The following is a 20,929-nucleotide window of genomic DNA, read 5'->3' as shown; positions in this document are numbered from 1 at the left end:
GTACAGCAGGGGGCAAGGTTTGGTTGTGTCTATGCATGCCTCAAGTTTCTAACAGCAGCCCCTTCCTTCCCCTGACATCCTGCTCAACAGTTTTTGGCTTACTACAGCTTGAGCCTCTCTTTGGATATCAAGACCAGAAATATACTTACACCATGCATAGAAAGACAAAATTAAAGTTTCAACATACCACAAAATAGATTATAGAGGACTGAGCTATGGAAGGACAAGTGCCTCCCACTTGCCTTGCAGAGTGTTTCATAGATGATTAAATAAAAAAGCAAATGAACAAGTACAATGTCTTCTGCCTGCAACTTGGTGTTGCAGATGAGAAAATGAGAATGGATGTATGGATTGTCACTCTGTTCTTCTGCCTTTCTGCTACTGGCAAACCAAAGTGCTGCTGTATATGGTAAAAAAGTCTTAGGAAAATGGATTTCCATACATACATAAAAGTCTTTAAAGCTTGGGAATCCACAGAAACAATTTTGTTTTACAAATAATTTATACATATATGGTCACAATGTATGATAAACAAACCTTTAAAAGACCAACATATTTGTTTCTTTTAGAGAGAGAGAGAGAGAGAGAGAGAGAGAGAGAGAGAGAGAGAATTTTAATATTTATTTTTTAGTTTTCGGCGGACACATCTTTGTATGTGGTGCTGAGGATTGAACCTGGGCAGCACACATACCAGGCGAGCACGCTACCATTTGAGCCATATCCCCAGCCCAAGACCAACATATTTGGGTGAATTTATAAAGCAAAGTCTCAATTTAATAGCATTTTCAATTTTTTCTTATTTGGACAAACCAAAGTAGTGATCCAAAGCCTTATTTTATTTCTCTCTGCAATAAATGTATATAGATTCTACTTAGCATTATCTTCTCCAACTTCATCCATTTACCTGCAAATGCCATGATTTTATTCTCTCTTATTGCTGAGTAATATTCCATTGTGTATATATGCCACATTTTTTTATCCATTCATCTACTAACAGGCATCTAGATTGGTTCCACAGTTTAGCTATTGTGAATTGTGCTGCTATAAACATTGATGTGGCTGTGTCCCTGTCAATCCCCCCTAAAACAAATGCTGAATGTTTTCTCTGATATAAGGTGACTGACTCATAGTGGAGTAGGGAGGGGGGAGCCTGGGAGGAACAGATGAACTCTACATAGAGCAGAGGGGTGGGAGGGAAAATGAGGGGGCAAGGGGTTAACAATGATGGTGGAATGTGATGGACATCATTATCCAAAGTACATGTATGAAGATACAAATTGGTATGAACATACTTTATATACAACCAGAGGTATGAAAAATTTTGCTCTATATGTGTAATATGAATTGTAATGCATTCTGCTGTCATTTATTTTTTAAAATCAATATAAATAGATAAGTAAATAAAGTAAAAAAAAATAAAAGTAGTTAAGCACAGAGTCTACAATAAAGGCAAAATTTTAGCCTGAAAAGAGAATGCGTCTCCACATCATGTACAACCATAAGAATTATACTCATCATACTCCAGGTATGTGTAATATGTCAAAACACATTCTACTGTCATGTATAACTAAAAAGAACAAATAAAAAAAAGAAATGGAAAAAAATGTATATAGATTTTATAATGCATGAAGCTGTAATTATTTTTCATATCAATAAGATTTAATAATAGGACTTTTCACAAGTCCTGCTTGTTTCCAATTGCTAGGAAATGTTTCCAATTGCTTCTATCTTGAAACTGGCATAATTCAATATAGCCTAAAGTGGATATTTTTATTAATCCAAATATGCCTTCTATTTTTTAGGTAGAAAAGAGTGCCAAGCTTTGACCAATCCTAAAAAATATAGCTTTATTTATCAAAGTTACCATTATGATGTCTATATGTGTAATTAATGCTCTTTTTTCAAGAGTAATTCACAGAGTACTTGTTGAAAGCCAACTACATTTCCAGCTTTAGAAAGAACATGACAAGACAATAAGCTCTGCCTCCAGAGAGTTCATCATTTAAATCAAGTAATGATTCTGAATCACAGTGAGCCTTCATTTCACCTTTCAAGATGTGCACAGATACTGATTTCCTACAGAAGGTAAAATAAAATCTTTCATTATGCACATCATTCTTTTTACTGTCATAAGGGGTATTTTTAGATCTCTATGTTGAAAAGGCCTATACTTTGCTTTCTCTAATTGCCTTCTGTGACTATTCAAGTATTTCCTTTTCCCTTTCAGTTTTCTACATCATATACTCTGTAGCTCTATCCAACCAGCTGCTTTTTCTGTGACACTTTGTGATGGTTTTGTGTTCCTCTTTACCATTTTTTTGTTGCTTTCCTCCTTGCAAGAACCTGGCCATCCAGGCTTTCTCATCTTCCCTTACTTGGATTCTTATCCACTTGGATGAGAAATATTAGCACTTCCTTAAAAATCAGGTCTTCAAAGAAATACAATCGATCAACAAATATACAAAAAAAGTCCAACATCTCTAGCAATTAGAGAAATGCAAATCAAAACTACACTGAGGGGCTGGGGTGATAGGTCAATTGTAAAGTACTTGCCTAGCACATATGAGGCACCAGGTTCAATCCTCAGCACCAAATAAATAAATAAATAAATAAAGCTATTATGTTCATCTACAACTAAAAACCAAAACAAAACACTACACCAAGATTCCATCTCACTCCAATCAGAATGTCAATTATCAAGAATACAAGCAACAATAAATGTTTGTGAGGATGTGGGGAAAGGTACACTCATACATTGCTGGTGGGACTGCAATCTGGTGCAACTACTCTGGAAAGCAGTATGGAGATTACTCAGAAAATTTGGAATGGAACCACCATTTGACCTAGTTATCCCATTCCTAGGTTTATACCCAACAGACTTAAAATCAATGTACTATAGGGGACGTAACCACCACAATGTTTATAGCAGCTCAATTCACAATAGTTACACTATGGAACTAACCTAGATGCCCTTCAAAAGATTAATGGAAGAAAAAATGTGGTATATATACACAATGGAATATTACTCAGCCTTAAAGATGGATGAAATTATGGCATTTGCCAGTAAATAGGTGGAGCTGGAGAATATTATGCTAACCTAAATAAGCCAATCCCAAGCAATTAAATGTCAAATGTTTTCTCTGATATGCAGATGCTAATTCATAATAAGGGGTGGGGGAGAACAAAGGTACTTTGGATTAGACAGAGGGAAGTGAAGGGAGGGGAGGGGATATGGGGATAGGAATGATAGTAGAATGAATCCAATATTATTACTCTATGTACATATATGATTATATGCCCTGTGTAATTTTAAATCATGTACAACCAAAAAATGAGAAGTTATATTCCATTTTTGTATGATGTGTCAAAATGCATTATACTGTCATGTATAACTAATTAGAACAAATAAAAAACATTTTAAAAATCAGGTCTTCAATATGTAATTCATCAGAATTTTTCATCAGTATTTCTTTAAGTTTTGTTATAATCTTCAGATTTTCTCTGTAATAATACTCTCTTCCTGAAAGCTATTCAGAAATACTATCCTCCAAAAGACAATGGTTTCTAGAGGATTTCTGTCTCAAAAGATATATTAATATAGATTGATTTAAAAATCCAATATTTTGTTCTTTGATATTAAATTAAAATTTATATAACACATGAATTTTGAAACTTAAAAACCTCAATGATAAAGTATCAAGATAGTTAACCATCAGATATGTCTGTGCTGTCATTATAAAGTATACATTTAGGAATCAAACTATGAGTCTGTAGTCAGATGCTATCTAGCTAACTGCCATCTGTAATTCATACTTTTTTTACATTTTTAACTCAAATACAAATATATAAGATTCAGTAAATCTTAATTTTCTGAAAGTTCTCAGGAAGAATTATTATAATCATCCTCCAGTTTAAAAAAACACCGTTGGATAATCTGTTTTCCACAAATAACTCCCTATTTGTGTTGCAACATGATAATCAACCACTCTATAACCTTCTGTGGAGTCAGTACCCTTTACTTACAGGCATTTCCTATTTCCTCTTCACCTGAAGAGCATGAAAAAAAGGGACAAGAGTCCACCTTGTTTCATTGGCTCTTGGTGTTTTTATAATGTTTTAAATGCCTGATTTCAGTTTTACAACAGCAAACATACCAATATTTATTCTGAAAAGTAATCATATGTTCCAAGTAGCAGATATTAACAACTTTCAACACAATCTCTAGGAATAATTCTCTAGGAATACATCCTGAATATACTTTAGAAAAACATTTCTAGCAGTCTGTGCAGAATTTTTTTTTTGTTCCATCATTGGTAATAATTGCACTTGCTGCAACAGGAACTTTAAATTCTTCTGCTGCAAATTTTAAGACACTGTGAAAGGTATACTCTCAGGAACACTAAGTACTTTGTATGGCAGCTGTGGGTCCAATGTCAGAGTGATCTTAAAGGAAACCTTCAACATGGAGAAGCTGGTCTGGACAGACACCCCATTATGATTTACATGTGGTTCCCCCCAAAACATCACATATGAGACAATGCAAGAAAGTTTGGAGGAGAAATGATTGGGTTATAGCCTCAACCTAATCATCGAGTTAATCCCTGATGGGATTAACTGAGTGGTAACTGCAGGCAGGTCGGGTGTGGCTGGAGGAAGTGGTATATTGGGGGCGTGGCAATGGGGTATATATTTTCTTTCAGGAGAAGGGAGATCTGTCTCTATGCTCTCTGATCTTCATGTGAGCTGCTTCCCTCTGCCACACTTTTCTGCCATAATATTCAGCCTCACTCAGGCCCTGAGGAATGGAGCCGGCCTTCTTTGGACTAAGACTTCTGAAACCTTAAGCCCTCAAATAAACTTTTCCTCCTTTACAATTGTTCTGGTGGGTCTCTCAGTCACAGAAGCAAAAAAGCTGACTAAAACACACTCCATACCAACTTGGTTGAGTAGCACAACTCCCTCTCTTATTAGTGTTCTTACTGATAATGTCAGAAAAGACTCCAGTTACAGGTAATGTGTGTCAATATATTCTGGGGTCTGCTGAATGTAATTTTCCTGGGTAACTTTGAGACATTTTGAAGAGCTCTTCCTCCTCTTCAATATGTTGAAAATGTGATAAGAAATATTTGATTTAATATGTAGAAAAATAAGGAGAAGTTTAAATTATTTTAATTTTAATGATCTGAAAATCACATTAGATTGTAATTGTGTTTTTTTTAAATTATAGGAAATGGAGAACTCAGTTTATGAACATTTTTTAATAAGAGCTCAGGAGAATGAATGAAGGGCAAAGACTTTAAAGGGAAAAGCAGGTATGTATGCTCTCTGTCAGCTCTTTTAAAAAATAAAAGAATTGTTACTTGGAGGAGATATCCATAATTCCATTCTGCACTAAGGCTCACTTGCTCAAAGAATTATTTGGCCATGCAGGAAAAAATTACATATATGATTTCCTTCTGCCACAGAAAATTGTTCTTATTGTAGTTGAACTGTAATGTACAATTTTTTAAAATCTTTTTGGTCCTAAAAGTCTCATTTGTCTCTTTTACATGACACAGGCTCTCCTGATAAACTCTCTCTCTCTCTCTCTCTCTCTCTCTCTCTCTCTCTCTCTCTCTCTCTAAGCAGCTGCTGCCCATTCTCTAAGATCCACCACAAACCTAATACAAACTGTAGAATGTGCTAAGCATTTTATAAGCACTGAATTGCCAACTTTGATAATAAAAGAAGAAACAGTAACACTGAGAGGTTAAATAAATTAACTAAGTTTATATGTAGAGTAACTGATAAATTCTTTCTCCTCCAGGGTGTAGCTTTCCTTAACCATCCTATAAGTCATTAATCTTCCTTCCCAGAATTCCTGCAATTCTCTTATGAGTAGTCCCATGCAATTTAGGGCTTACTTGTGCTCTTTCTCTTAGTAACTCTGGTTTCTTCATACATAGCAGTCTTCATACATGTCAAAATGTGAAGTCACTTTTTAAAACTAAGAGTAAAACTGTTCTTATTTAATGTTAAATTGATGTACATTTTAGCCTCTCCCCCTTTCCTCTATTCACAAGCATATTAATATTTTTAAAGAAAGAGTCCAAGTATTTTCTTCATGTTTAGAAGAAAAGCAGTTATCTAAGATCCCCAAATTCAGTATATTCTCAATCCCATCAAACAAAATACCACCTTTTTATAGCAGATATCTCTAAAACAGTCTTTACTTTCTTGAAATGAAATTCACAGGTACTATAACCCACCTACACACATAAATAGAAAAACTCAATAAAATTTAACTTTATGAAAGAAAAATAAAAGTAACTTATAGTGTTGTCTGTTGTAATATGTAAAGGCATTAACATGTCTACAGTATAAGAAATGATAAAGTAGTGAGCAAGTTACACCTGTTGATACAATAGCTATGGAGGGAGATTGATACAGGTTATGTCTTGCTATGGTTCAAGATACCTTGGTTATGAGGTTTTATGAAATGGTAACCCAATTTTGGTTAAGTTCTGGAAAAGAAAAAAAAATGCTCCCTTAGATTGCCACTATCCTATAACTCTTCCATAGGAATGTGTTTTTAATTTTAAATGCTTGCTAGGTATGGTATTCCTATTGACTTTCACTAGAGGGAGCAACTGGTCTTTAAGAAAAGTGTTGGGTCTAGTCTATGGAGGAAGAACTATGGAAAGTCTTTTGCTATAAATTAAACATTCTTATAATTTGCATTGAAACATCACTTATTCCCACTAATCAGTAATTGTTACAAAGTAGTTTTCTCAGACAGCTTTGGGTTTTTGATGAAATATATATATATATATATATATATATATATATATATATATATATATATATATATCAGCTATATTGATCACGCCACATCTCATAATTTTATATATATATAAATATATATATAATATATATATATAGTGCCTCACACATGCCAGGCAAACATTCTACCACTGAGCCACAACCCCAATCCCATGGCTTCCAATATTTAAATCAAGCCAAAGGATCTCATATGTCTGCCTACTCTCATAAGTTGCCAACCCAGTCATGCAGCTGGTTCAGGTTCAAGCTCCACTGCTCACCAGCTTTTTACTCTGAGCAAGTCACTTCATCAGTTGGAGCCAGTTTCCTTACAGATAAAATGATAATTATTATACATATTTTATAAGCCTATTATGAAGACTAAATAAGATATGTGTATTCAGTATTATAAGTTTCAATGAATGGAAGATTATAGAATTTTGTGCTTACATATACATACATTAAAATTAAATTACCATTTAAGGCATAATAGAGAACTAAGTTTCTGATTTCCAACAATAAGTAAATAGGTGTTCAGAGAAGAAAAACATCCATGAAGATAAGAATAGTCAGTGAAAGCTTCATGGAGGAAATGAGGCTTCACTTGAATCCTGCTTTGTATAAGAATTGAATAGCTTGAGAAAGAGATGGCGAATGATGACACAGTAATCATACTTGTCTACTGTTCCAGCTAGTGCAACATGCATTGTACCCCGTACTAACATGGTAGCCACTACCACACATGTATTTATATTTAAATTAACCAAAATTAAATAAAATGAAAAATTCAGCTCATCACACTAGCTTAATTTAAAGTACTCAATGGCAGCATCTGACTAGTGTCAGCTGTGTTGATCACGCCACATCTCATCATAATAGAGTTCTGTTGGACATTGTTGTTCTGGATAAATAGTATCTTCAGGTGTTGAGGAAATGGGGTTGCTGAAACTAAAATGCTTTACCACAGAGAATGGCAGGTACACATTTTATAAAGTGCTTTGTAGAGCCAAAAAAAAAATCTTTTTAAAATTCATGTTTTTAGTTAACATTTTTGAGCAAAAATTGTGTGTCTTTATTATTGCAAAGAGGTATTCTAACTAGAGGTACTTATCCACTGGCTCACATAATATCAAAGAGATATTCAAATATTATGTTCCTTCACCATAAAACTTATAAATTTAAAATAAATTACAAAGATGTCTCAGCCATTACTCTTCAGAGCTAGAGAAATAAAAGATAAATTCATCAAATTCATAAAACATTAGTTGAAAATTTTTGTGTAATTGCATTAGTTATTAAGTAATCAATAAAATGTATGGTAGGAGGGACAAATCCTTTAGTAAAGTAAGATAGTCGAATAAAATAATTCAAATAATAATGTATGTAAAACAATCATAGAAATAATTATATAGATATTTAAAAGTCACTATGACTCATAGTCATTTGTTTAGTATAATATCAAAAATTGACAGTCAAGCCATTTAATAAATATGGATTTTATATGTGAAAGCATCTCAAAAACCCTAAGGTTAAGAAATTTTATATATAGAAAAATATCTCTGTATTCTCTAGATTGTATAAGATTTAGATTAGTAGTTAAAACTCTTCAAACATTGTTCCCATGAATTTGTGTTTGTCACCATTCATTAAAACTCCAGAGTTCATGTATAATCTTATGAAAATAGCAGCAACTTTGTAAAAATGTGAGAGCAGTCCAAGGGTCAAAGAGCCTTTTTAGAACGACCAGACATTCATACTAAAAAAAAAAAAAAATTAGCCTTCTAGTTTTAAAGCAAAGTTTATCAAGGTCATTTACAACTTTCCAAATAAAAATTAATTCAAAAATCAATTCAAAAAATTAATTCAAAATATATTCTGATATCTAACTTGAAACTTTTGTTGTCATTAACACTTCATCTGTTAGCTGAGAGTTCTGCCTTATGGATTCTTTGGATTTCAGAGTATATTACATCTTTCTTTGGTTTGTTAGCAAGCCATTCTATGCACATCTGTTTTAAAAATGTACAAGGTTGATATGGAAAGAGACCATCATTCATTCATTCAATCACTAATGGAAGAGTCTGTGCTTATTAAATCTTAATACATAATGGGTACTGTGTTAAATGCTTCCCATGTATTATTTTACTCAGTTATCTCATCCCTCCATGACATAGGTAATATTAACTTTATTATAAAAAATTAAGATATCTCAGATCAAGTGACTTGTCTATAGTTACATAAGTACTTAATAATGAAGTGTGGATATAACACCAGTTTGTCTAATTTTAGATTTCTTCCTACTATACCATGTGCTTTTCTGATTTCTTAAAATCTTTGGCAATAACAGGGGAACCCAAGGATGATTGCTACCTCTTTCCTGATGACATCTTTCTCCAGGGTCTGTATGCTTAGTGCTTAGCACTCAGAGATTCCCTTTGTAGTGTTGGCTACATCAAATGATTCCACCCTGAAGACTAGCTTGAACAGTCATGAAAAATTTAATGATAATTACAGTGTATTGATCTAAGCAGAACATACAGCTTTTAGGAAGCAAGTGCCCTCAGTGGAAGCATTATTAAATGTGAGACACATTTAAGAAACAATATCTAGGGGGCTGGGAGTGTGTTTCCTAGTATGTGTGAGGCCCTGGGTTTAATCCCCAGCACAAAAAGAGGGAAAAGAGGAAGGGAGGAAGGGAGAAACACTTGCTGATATTTCTAATTAACAATATTTCCAGATTCTCATCCTTGGGGTTCAGAGATATCATTTGCTGGTGAACTGACTCAAGGACAGAATTCTACAAATTAGTATTTCATTGGTTTTCACTATGCCATAGTCAGTAGGAATTTTTAAAAATTAAGGTTTTGGTTTTTAATTCTTTTTTTGGTTTTTAATTACTTTTTAAAATCAAGGAATACATAAAGCCCAATTTGGAAATAATTATAATTCCTCCGGAGAAGAAGAATGGAATCCACATCCTTTCCACTTAGGATGTCATATACCCACATTCATTACCCAATATTGGAAACATTTCCCTAATCCCTAAAGCTGAGAGAAAACAGTTTTCTCCTCTCTGTAAAAGAGAAACTTTTTCTAGCAGAATCTCAGTGAAGTTGCTGATTAAATCCTGATTCTAGAGTCACATTATTAATATAACAAGAATAGAGCACCAATTCTAAGTTTTCCTAATTTTCTAACCATCACTATGCTCTACAGTGTCATTGGTAACACAGAAGATTGGAGGCACAGAACTGAGACTTGACCACCGTGTATGTTCTTCCCAAACTCTATAAACTCAAAACATAACTGTTGGTGCTAATATATGGGAAAAAACAACAGTTATGTGATGTTGTACAAAAATCTGAAATATGTGGCTGTTCTTCACTTGGGAGTATGGCATTGTGAAGAAGATAGATACAGAAAGAAACAAAGGATTATAATACCAGATGATAAATGTAGCAATAGAAATGAGAACAAAGGGCTTTGGATGCAAAGAGGAGAAAGTTTGTATGGCCATACTTGATAAGAGAGCTGGGTAAGAAATCCTAATAAGAACAGCAAGATTATAACAGGATGAGAGAGTGAATTCAAGACTGATAAAATACCTTGAGTGAAATCCAGACACAAGTAGGAGCTCAGTCAGCTTGGGGAAATGGCTGAAAGACAGGATCATTAGATGGGGTTAAGGTCAGGTAAAATGGACTGTGATGGTTACATACCTTTTATTATATACTATTTTTGTATATAATGAACTATAATGTACTAAATATTATTATACATCCATTTATTAATCATGTGGACATTAGAAGATTTCAGAGGTTTTTAAGCAGGGAATTGATGTGGATTGTATGACAAAATTAAGTCAATTATTATATGGAAGTTGGTTTGAAAGTTATATAATTAATTATACGCTGGGATATCTGTGAAATGTCAAAATTCAGGCAGATTTGGTGAGTGTATCTTTAGGAGTGTGGTTGGTAACAACAAAATATTTCAGAGAAATCATGAAAGAAGAGATTAAAAAATAGATATGAAGGTGGGAAATAAGGAATTGAAGATTGATTTGTTTTAATTTAAGACAAAAGGGATGGGTGAAAATTTAATTCAGTTACAAAAATAGGCAGAGGATCTGTCTATGATGGAAGGGGAGAGATCATGAATTAAGTTATAGATTAGGAGAGTTTTATGATTCGGGGGAACTATCACAAAGTAGATTTGGGCATTTTCAAGTTAAGAGAAGAGTGAAGTCAACACATCTTGAAACTATCAGAGAGGATAAGAATAACACTCATGTAGAGACAGAAAGTAGAAGTAAAAGAGCCCCAAATAGTACTGTGGGGAACACTGACATAAAAGCAGTCGGTGACATAGGAAAAACAGAGGAAACTGAGAAATTCCCACTGGAGCTAGGGAAAGAGTTTTGTCCTCCTAGGTAAGGAAGGAATGCACTTGAGGAAGTAAGGGTTCAAGGGATACAGCCCTGTTGAATGAAAAGTTAGAGAAGAAATGTTCCTGAGTAAGGAAGTTGTGTGGGTTTAGGTACCTGGAGAAAGAACAGTTTAAAAGCATATCAAGACAGAAAGGTTATAGGGTTTGAAGAATTAATGATAAATAAAGAAAGTGCAAATGGCATGTGAGATCAATTTTTTTTTCACAATTAGCACAGAAAAAAAAAAGATTAGTTGACAGATTCAGACAGATTCAGGGTTGAGGCAAGAAAGAGGCAAGAGATGCAGGGAGAAGCAGTGTTGTGGAGCAGAGTAAGGATCCAATTATTTTATTTGGAGTGATGAGAAAACATACAAAAATAGGGAAACAAACTAAATATCAATGAGTAAAAGAAAAGTTGGGGGCTGGAGTTGTGGCCCAGCGGTAAAGCGCTCACCTAGCATGTACGAGGCCCTGGGTTCAATCCTCAGCACCACATAAAAGTAAATAAATAAAATCAAGGTATTGTGTCCAACTACAACTAAAAAATAAGTATTTTTTTAAAAAAGAAAAGTTGGATAAATAATGGTATGTTCCTATACTGACTATTATGTAACTTTTAGAAAGAGTAAAATGGATCCGACGTAATGACTTGGAAAAGTAACTATATTAAATTGGAAAACTATAAGAGAACATTGCAAGACAGGTGCGATGGCACACATCTTTAATTCCAATGCCTGGAGATGCTGAAGCAGGAAGATTGAAAGCTCAAGACCAGCCTCAGCAACTTAGTAAGACCCTTAGAAACTTAGTGAGATCCTGTCTCAAAATAAAAAATAAAAAGGGCTGAGGATGTAGCTCAGTGGTAGAGTCCCCTGGGTTTTATCTCCAGTACAAAGAAAGAAATAAAGGAAGAAAGAAAAGAAAGAAAGAAAAACAAAATATTTTCCAATGAAACATTTAAGAAAACTATCTCATACAGTCTTGAAATAATTTAACCTTACAAATCAAATATAAAGTTCAAAAGAAGAAGACAGCATTAACATATTTGCTTTGATAACTTGTGCAACTAGTATTTGAGACTGAAACAGAGTTCTAGATGGATTAAGGATTTTTTTCTTTTAAATTTAGGAAAAGAGGCCAGTATTAGTCTAAAAAGTAATTTAAAAGTGCTGAAATTCAGTCAGAATCTTTTTTTGGGGGGGAGTGGGGTAGCAGGGATTGAATTCAGGGACACTTGGCCACTGAGCCACATCTCCAGCAATATTTTGTATTTTCTTTAAAGACAGGGTCTCACTGAGTTGCTTAGCACCTCACTTTTGCAGAGGCTGGCTTTGAACTGAAGATCCTCCTGCCTCAGCCTCCCCAGCGACTCGAATTACAGATGTGTACCACCACTCCCAGGCAGTCAGAATTTTAATTTATTGGGAGTAGGTGTCTGTATTATGGACTGTTTTAGTTGTTTTAAAAATTATCTAGATGCAAACTTGTTGATCTATTTGGTAGCATTTCTCTTATCTAACATTTATTTTTAAGGATATATGGAAGATATGGTATTGTCATCAAAATAGACATGAAGGCAAATGGAATAGATTAGAAGACATACTTTTTTATTGTTGGTTGTTCAAAACATTACATAGTTCTTGATATATCATATTTCATATTTCACATTTTGATTCAAGTGGGTTACATACTTGACAAAGATATCTGATACTTGACAAAGATGCCAAAAATATATGTCAAAGAAAACATAGCCTTTTAACAAATGATGCTGGGAAAACTGAATATTCATATGTAGAAGAATGAAATGAGATCCCTATCTCTTACTCTGCACAAATCAAAATGAATCAAAGACATTAATTAGACCAAAAATTTTGCAACTGCTAGAAGAAAACATAGGGTCAGCATTCCATCATTTTGGTGCCAGCACCCCTTCCTTCAAAAGACCCATAAAGCTCAAAAAATAAAGCCAAGAATCAGTAAGTGGGATGCCATCAAAGTGAAAAACTTCTGCATAGCAAAGGTAACAATTAAAAACATGAAGAGAGAGCCTACAGAATGAGAGAAAATCTTTGCAAGCTGTTCCTCTGACAGGGGATTGATATCCAGAATATATAAAGAACTTAACAGCACCAAAAAGCCCAAATAATCAATAAATGGGAAAAGAACCAAGAAGAAATTTCTCAAAAGAAGAAATATAAATGGTCAATAAATATAAAAAAATGTTCAAAATCTTTAGCAATCAGGGAAATGCAAATAAAAACTACACTAATATTTCATCGCACTTTGGTCAGAATGACAATAATCAAGGATGCAAATAATAAATGCTGGTGTGGATGTAGGGGGAGAGGTACTCTCACACATTTTTGGTGGGATTGCAAATTATTACAACCACTCTGGGAAGCAATGTGGAGATCCCTCAGAAAACTAAGGATTGAACCACCATATGACCCAGCTCTCCCATTCCTTGGTATTTAACCAAAAAAACCCTAAAATCAATATACTATAGTGATACAGCCACATCAACGTTTATAGCAGTACAATTTTAAATAACCAAAATTTATAGATGCCTGTCCACTGATTAATAGATTAAGAAAATGGGATATATATATATATATATATACATAGTGAAGTTTTACTCAGTCATAAAGAAGAATGGCATTTCCTGGTAACCAGATGGAAATGGAGAAAATCATGCTAAGTGGAATAAGTCAGTGTCAGAAAATCAAGGGTTGAATATTTCCTCTCACATGTGGAAGCTAGAGCAAAATAAGGGAAAGAAACAGGGCTGAGGCATAGCAGGGATCTGATATCATAAAGATGTAGGGAAGATCAGTGGAGTATAAAATGGAGATTGAAAGGGAAGAGAGATGGAAAAGGGGAGGAAATGTGGAATCAATTTAACAAAATTATGTTATGTGCATATATAAACATTCCACAGGGAACTTCACCTTTATGTATATACAGAAAGCACAAATCAAACATAAATAAATGATCAAAAGGAAAATCAGTAGAGAAGGGAGAATGAAAGGAAGGAAGAGGGAAGAGAAAAATTGGGGGAATGAGAGTTGAAATAGAGTAAATAAAATTCTATGCATGAATGATTTTTTTCAAAATGAACCCAACTTCTATGTATAACTATAATGTTCTAATAATAAAAAGAATATGTGCAAGATAGTAATTATCCAATAGTTTATGTGCAAGATGGTAATTATCCAATAGTTTAAAAAACATCTTTTTATTAAAAGTGTGTGTGTGTGTGTGTGTAAAACCTAGAAGTAGGGTGTTGGAATTAGAAAAAATAAAAACTCAGCTAACTTTCAAGCTAAAAATAGCTTGTTGGTTAGATTTATTTATTAGTAGTACCAGATACTGTTTAGAATATAAATGCTCCCATGATCCTATGTTAGTGTGACTAGCTTACATATCCTACAAACCAGCCTTCTTAGATTGAACACTGAAGTCTAGGCATATTAATAGCAGTATCTGGGAAGATGGAAAAGCCCTAAGAGAACAAGAACTGAAAAACTCGAGGGGACAAGAACTCATGGAATGAAGAGTAGATGAGAACATAATAGTAAAGGAGGTAAGAAGATGTTAGGAAATCCCTGCAAGCCAACACCTCTGTCATAGCACCAGCAGAAGTTCAGCATATTGGATCCTCACTCCAGTCTCACCATCTTGTATTTGGCTACATCTTGAAGCCAGAAGGGAAAACAAATGGAGAAAGAGAATTCTGAGTTACAAGTCCTTCCCCTATCTCCTCCTACTTCATTTTTCTTGACATCAACCAATGGGGAACAATATATATATATATATATATATACACAAAATAAATATATATACCTTCTTAGAACCCCTGAGTGTACTAAAACCAGGAGAATATTGGCAAACTGCTTAATGAGCAGATCCTAAAGTAAAAATGTTGAGGATTCCAAGGCAAAAGATCCTGATCCTACCCTTAAAAGACTGGCCACATGGAATGGAGCATGAATTGAAGTGTGTCACTGCATCACAATGTGAAAAGGAACTCTAGGTATATTTTACCAAGTAAAATCTGAGAACCGAACACAGAAAAAAGATCTAGTGAGTGCCTGAGGATGGGACAGGAGGACTGGAGAGAACTTCATAGAAAAGGAGACACTTGAGCTGGGACTTGAATGCAGAAAAAAGTTGAGAGAAGAAACTATGAGAGGCTCCCAGAACAGCCCAAGCAAAGGCTGAGGGGAAGGGAGGATGAGGACGACGGGGAAAGAAGTCTGGAATGTGGTTTGGCTTGTATTTGAAGGACTTTGAGACTCACTATGTAGTTTTATATTCTGTCATCAACATAATTGTTGAACACTGACAACATGCATTCATTTTCTCCTATTTGAAATCTGCTGACTTCCTCCCTAACATCTTTTAATTTCTAGGTCTTTATGGAAGATGAGATGTAATCCAACAACTTAATTACCCAACATGTAGAATGAGAAGGCAGGAACTACAACATGGAAAATGCAATTTAACAGTCTTGGTTTAACAATTTAAACCAAATAGAGCTGTCTATGTTTTCAGAAAGCAATAATCTATCCCTTCAAAATTGATTTTTTTATATTTTTAGTTTCAGTGTATGACTAAACCTTGGAAGAGAACAATTTTAATGTATAGTCTATTTAAGGGGAAAAAGAACATTGCAAGTTTTATTTCCATTCTAAAAATAGCCAGAACATTTTCAAAGAAGCCTCTCTGAAAGCAGAAGTTCATTAACTGGGATTCCACAGTAGAAAATTTTTCTATAAGCTCAGCAGCTTCGATTTTGCTTAGTACATCATCTCTTCATGCTCATTGTAAATTAATAATAAGGTATACTAGAATTATGTTTATCTTATGAAAGACAGATAAGCCCTTTTAATTTAGCCTCATCAATATTAGAATTTTTTTCAGTAAATAAATATTTCTGAGGTTCCTAGTATGTGCTTGGCACCATTCTCTATGCTTTTTGAAGACAACATGCCAAATTCCTGCTCATTTGGAGTTTATGTTTTGGTGTGGGAAGACAGATAATAAATATGAAAGCATACAAAAAGTTTACTTTAGGGAGCAACATATTCTCTGAAGAAAGAGGAGTTGGACTAAGGCAGTGGGTGTGGCCTCTGTGTACAGGTGATATTTGAATTAGACTTAAGAAGGCAACCGATATAAAGAAACACTGGGAAGGTTTACAGAATGAACAAAGTATCAGAGACCCCCAAAACAGGCCTAATTAGCAAAAGGGCTGATTAATGTGTGACTGAGTAGTGAATGACTTTATTTAGGGGATGAGATTAGAGAGAAGGGGTGGTCAGAGAGTGTAGGGTTTTGAAGGGTATAAATAAGCTGGATTTTATTATGGTTACAAACAGAATATGAGTTTTTTGTGGGGTGGAGTTAACATACTAACATTCCTGTTTTAGAAAAATGATTTGGGCTGTTTTGTAGGTGTTGGGTGGGGAAAAGAGCAGAGGCAGAGAGGCTGGTGAAGTGGCTGCTGCACTGGTCCAAGAGAGAGTCAATATTGGCTTGGACAGCAGCTATAGCTGTAGAAATTATGAGAACCAGTGAAACTCAGGATATAATCTGAATAGGCAAATTATAGCAGAACTGTGTATTCTCTGTTCCCGTGGTTTTCCCTGTGTCAGTTCAAGCTGAAGGATTCCTACTACCAGGCCAGAATTCTAGGGAGTTGGTGACCCTAGGAGCAGCCTTTGTCCAAGCTCTGTGTGAGTTGGTGGACAAACATTCCAGCTTCCTTGCCTTTCAGATGGAGAATAACTGTGATGTATGTTTTACATTGTCTCTCAAATGTTCCACTGTGATCCAGTCCCAGATGCCCTCATCAGTAACCCACTTGTCATCACACCCTGTTTTGGTTTCCTTCCTTCCCTTCTCTGTTCTCCAGCCCTACACCAGTGCCTTCTGTGGATCACCTACTAAATAAACTTCTTGCACACCCATGACCCAGGCTCAGCTTCTGGGGGACACTGTTGGAGACACTGGTTTTCATGGGACTGCAATGAGACACTTTAATAGGTTATGTCTGGGGACTGTTTGATTTGTTACACAAACTACAAGATGACAAAATTGCATTTGCACCTCAAATGCATTATTACATCTGATTTCAAGGTCCAGCTTATGAATCTTCTTAGGATTATCTCAACTATGTTCAGTTCAGCAAATTTACCCTTTGTCAAAAATTTGTCTTTGGAAAAAGTGAATTTGGAGGAAGAGGTCTCATTTCCCTAGCATCTCTTTGCCTCAAAAGATATCATTCAACACCATTATAGAGTTCTCCATAATCCATAGGCCCTTAATAAATACTCCATGAACTATTGTTATCAGCATTTGGGTTAAAAGTTCAGACTTGGTGAATAACCATCCTGGTTTTCCTGGGACTGAAATTTTTCTTCACCTGAGAAATTCAGTGTTAAAACTATTCAGTCTCCAGCAAACCAGGATTTCTCTATTAGACTTTAGGCCATGGGGTAAGATATATTTGAGTTTTAATCATTGTTTTGCCATTTATTGGCTTTGTGATCATTATCAAATTGTTTAAGCTATTTCCTCACTGCTTATCTACTAGAGTTAATAGTAATAACAAATTAATAAAACTACTATGCAGATTGAAGTTTTTCATACATGGTAGGCAAATAATGCCTTCCTCCCCAAAGGTGCCTATGTCTGATCCTCATAACCTGTAAATATGTTGTGTTACATCAAGGGGGAATTACAGCTGCAGATTTAAGGTTGCTAATGAGTTTACCTTGGGATATGGAGATTATTTTGGATTATTCACGTGGGCCCAATATAATCTCAAAAGTCCTTTAAAGTATAAGAAGAAGAGAGAAGAGTAACTCAGAGTGACACCATGTGTAAAGAACTCAACCTACCATTACTGGCCTTGAAGAGGGAGGACAGGGTCATTAGTCAAGAGATGCTGGCAGCCCATAGAAACTAGAAAAATCAAGAGAATGGATTCTTTTCTACAGGCTCCAGAAAGGACTGCAGCCCTGGATACCTGAGTTTAGCTCAGTGAAAGCCTTTGGGAACTCTGATCTCCAAAACTGTAAGATAATAAATTAGTATTATTTTAAACTATTAAAGGTTTATTAAATTGTTATAGGAGTTGTAGACAACATGTAAAACATATAATGCATATAGTATTTATACAATTCTTTTTGCCAGATCAGTTCTAGTACTAAGACTCACAGGAAGCATTGAACTTTTCTGCATCTTGATGGGTAGGCCAGGGTAAGGAGCCATCCTTTCCTCATCGATCCATTCATTAACACCCTTCTTAAATCATTCACCCCTGAGTAAAAAACTTTTATGGATGCCTCAAGATAGAGACATGATATTTTTCTTTTGAACCTTTTAGGCATTGTTTATATATTTATTATGATATTTGTTTTGTTTTACCTTATTTTGAGTTATTTTACTTATCCTTATTACTTTGGAAGCAAGTTGAATGTGGGATAATTTTTGCTCACTTTTCCATTCCCAGGATGGCATCAGTTTGCTTCAAGTAGTCAAACATACTAAATAGTACAAGTACAGGAAAAGAGGACATGAGGCAAGCAGTTTTCTAATGTGACCTGAAAAGCGCACAAGCACGACCATTCTCATAGCAGTGTAAAACTTGGTTTGCAAGACAGACAGAGAAACTAGTCACTAGTTAATTTTTGTTTATGTAGTTTTGTGCTGAATTAGAATTCTGGAGAAGAAGGGCAGACTGAATACTGAGGAACAATTAGCACTTTTTCCCTTTTTGGTTTTAAGAATAACCCACTTGAATCAAATATATGAAATATGATATGTCAAGAGCATTGTAATGTTTTGAGCAACCAATAAAAAAAGAATAATTTGAGCCAATTATCTATAAACATGGCTTTAGAAAGCTGTGAGGAGAGAAAGTGACCAAAGGTGTGGTGACCTAGAAATGTAAGTAATCCCCAAAGGGTGATTGAATTGAAAGATGTATTTCTTGACTTTGAGTTTAATAGAATTTGAACTCATAAGTCTTATGAATTTTATTTCCAGAACATATTTGGCTCTCCTGGACCAAAATTTTTAAGATTGTAAACCAAGTTGGGTCATTTTTTGCAGTCTCCCCTTTAGAACTTCCTCTTTTTCAATTCCTGATTCTACTGAAGATCAGAATAAGGTGGGAGGGGAAGGCAAAAGAAATACATGAGAGTAGAAAGAGGTGGGTAGAGGTAAACACAGAGTTCTTTTTATGTGTAAAACACACACATACACACACACATACACACACATACATACACACACACACACACACTCGGGTTCTGGATATAATTTTCATGTATAAATGGCTGAGCCCCCAAGGAAGAAGATACAAACAAACAAAATCTCTAATTTAATTTAATCATTAAGGGGATGCCATCTTTTATTATAAGGGACTTTTCTTGGGTATTGCTAAATATTTTATCTGATGTTGCTCCAACAACAGTATGCATATAAGTTCCTAAAGAATATGAGTGGGTTGCTTCCTTTTGTACCAGATAGGATCTTCAAAACTTTAAGAAAATTATTGACAACTTTTTTTCTTTCACAAGAGGTCCAAAATAATCTTTTAAGTGCATAACTTTAGAAGTTATTTTTTTAAAAATTTTTTCGTAGTTGTAAATGGATGGCATGTCTTTATTTTATTTGCACATTTTTATATGGTGCTGAGGATTGAACCTAGTGCCTCACATGTGCAAGGCAAGCACTCTGCCACGGAGCTATGGCCCCAGCCCTCTTTAGAAGTTATTAATGTTGAAATGGTTAATTCCACAGTATACTCTGAATGGTTGTTGAGAAAGTAAAATCAGTGGGGTCTAAAAAGACTGTTACTTACCACTGTTTTCTGAGATTACTAGTGTTTTGGCAATGATTTGTTATAGGCAAGGATATTGTGCAGCATTAGATGGGAATAGAGTTGTAGGTTTTTAATAAACTGCTGGTCTGCTAATAATTTACTTTTATTCAAACCAGTTTTTTAAAATTTGGGAGTTATCCATAAAGCTCCATCCAGAAAAAAAGTGCAACTGTTTCTTAGGAAGAAAGAGTAAAGAGAGGACAGATCTTCTTGCCTCAGAGCTTCCTTCTCTGAGCAGTTAGCCCTGAATACTAAGCTCTTGCTTTCAGAAGGTGCTACAGTACTTTGAGATCCAAAGTCACAAAGAGAGGAATAATAGAGTCATGTTTGAACAGTAAGTTTCAAGTACCTTTTACATGGCTGTTAACTATTTTTGGAATACTAAATAGGACTGCAGTACTCCTTTCCTTCCGTATTTGGATATTATTTTCATATAAATGTCAAAGAAAAAAATCCCTGCTTCTACTGTACAAGTTACTTTAACTTCTGAATATGTAATGTTATCACTTCTGTTGATAAAATTCCATAGAGGTAGAGAGCTGGGAATTTTTAGAATTCAGAGGACCATGTATAGTATTTGGCAATGACTTGATGTGCTTCAAGACACATTTATCTTATCTTCCCCCTCCTGCTAAAGATCTGCTTTACATTATTATTTTCCTGGCTATTCTGCCTCAGGACTTCAATTCTAATAAATTTTTAGCCTCCTACTAACTTACTAGAGCTAGTGTCAAAGAACTATTGTCCTCCTCCCTTTCCTCCCACTCTTTGCATCTAAGTCCAAAATAAATGAATGGTAAC

At 34.7% G+C, this 20,929-nt stretch overlaps 1 pseudogene; it reads right to left on the bottom strand.

Moving 5' to 3' along the window:
• Positions 1-4,199: 4,199 nt before the first annotated feature.
• Positions 4,200-4,464, bottom strand: LOC106145407 (ubiquitin-fold modifier 1 pseudogene; annotated as a pseudogene).
• Between the last annotated feature and the right edge of the window lie 16,465 nt (positions 4,465-20,929).

The sequence above is a fragment of the Ictidomys tridecemlineatus genome, chromosome 8 (genome assembly GCF_052094955.1).
Source record: "Ictidomys tridecemlineatus isolate mIctTri1 chromosome 8, mIctTri1.hap1, whole genome shotgun sequence".
Lineage (NCBI taxonomy): Eukaryota > Metazoa > Chordata > Mammalia > Rodentia > Sciuridae > Ictidomys > Ictidomys tridecemlineatus.
Note: the sequence above shows the minus strand (reverse complement) of the source record. Positions and strands in the feature narration are given on the sequence as shown.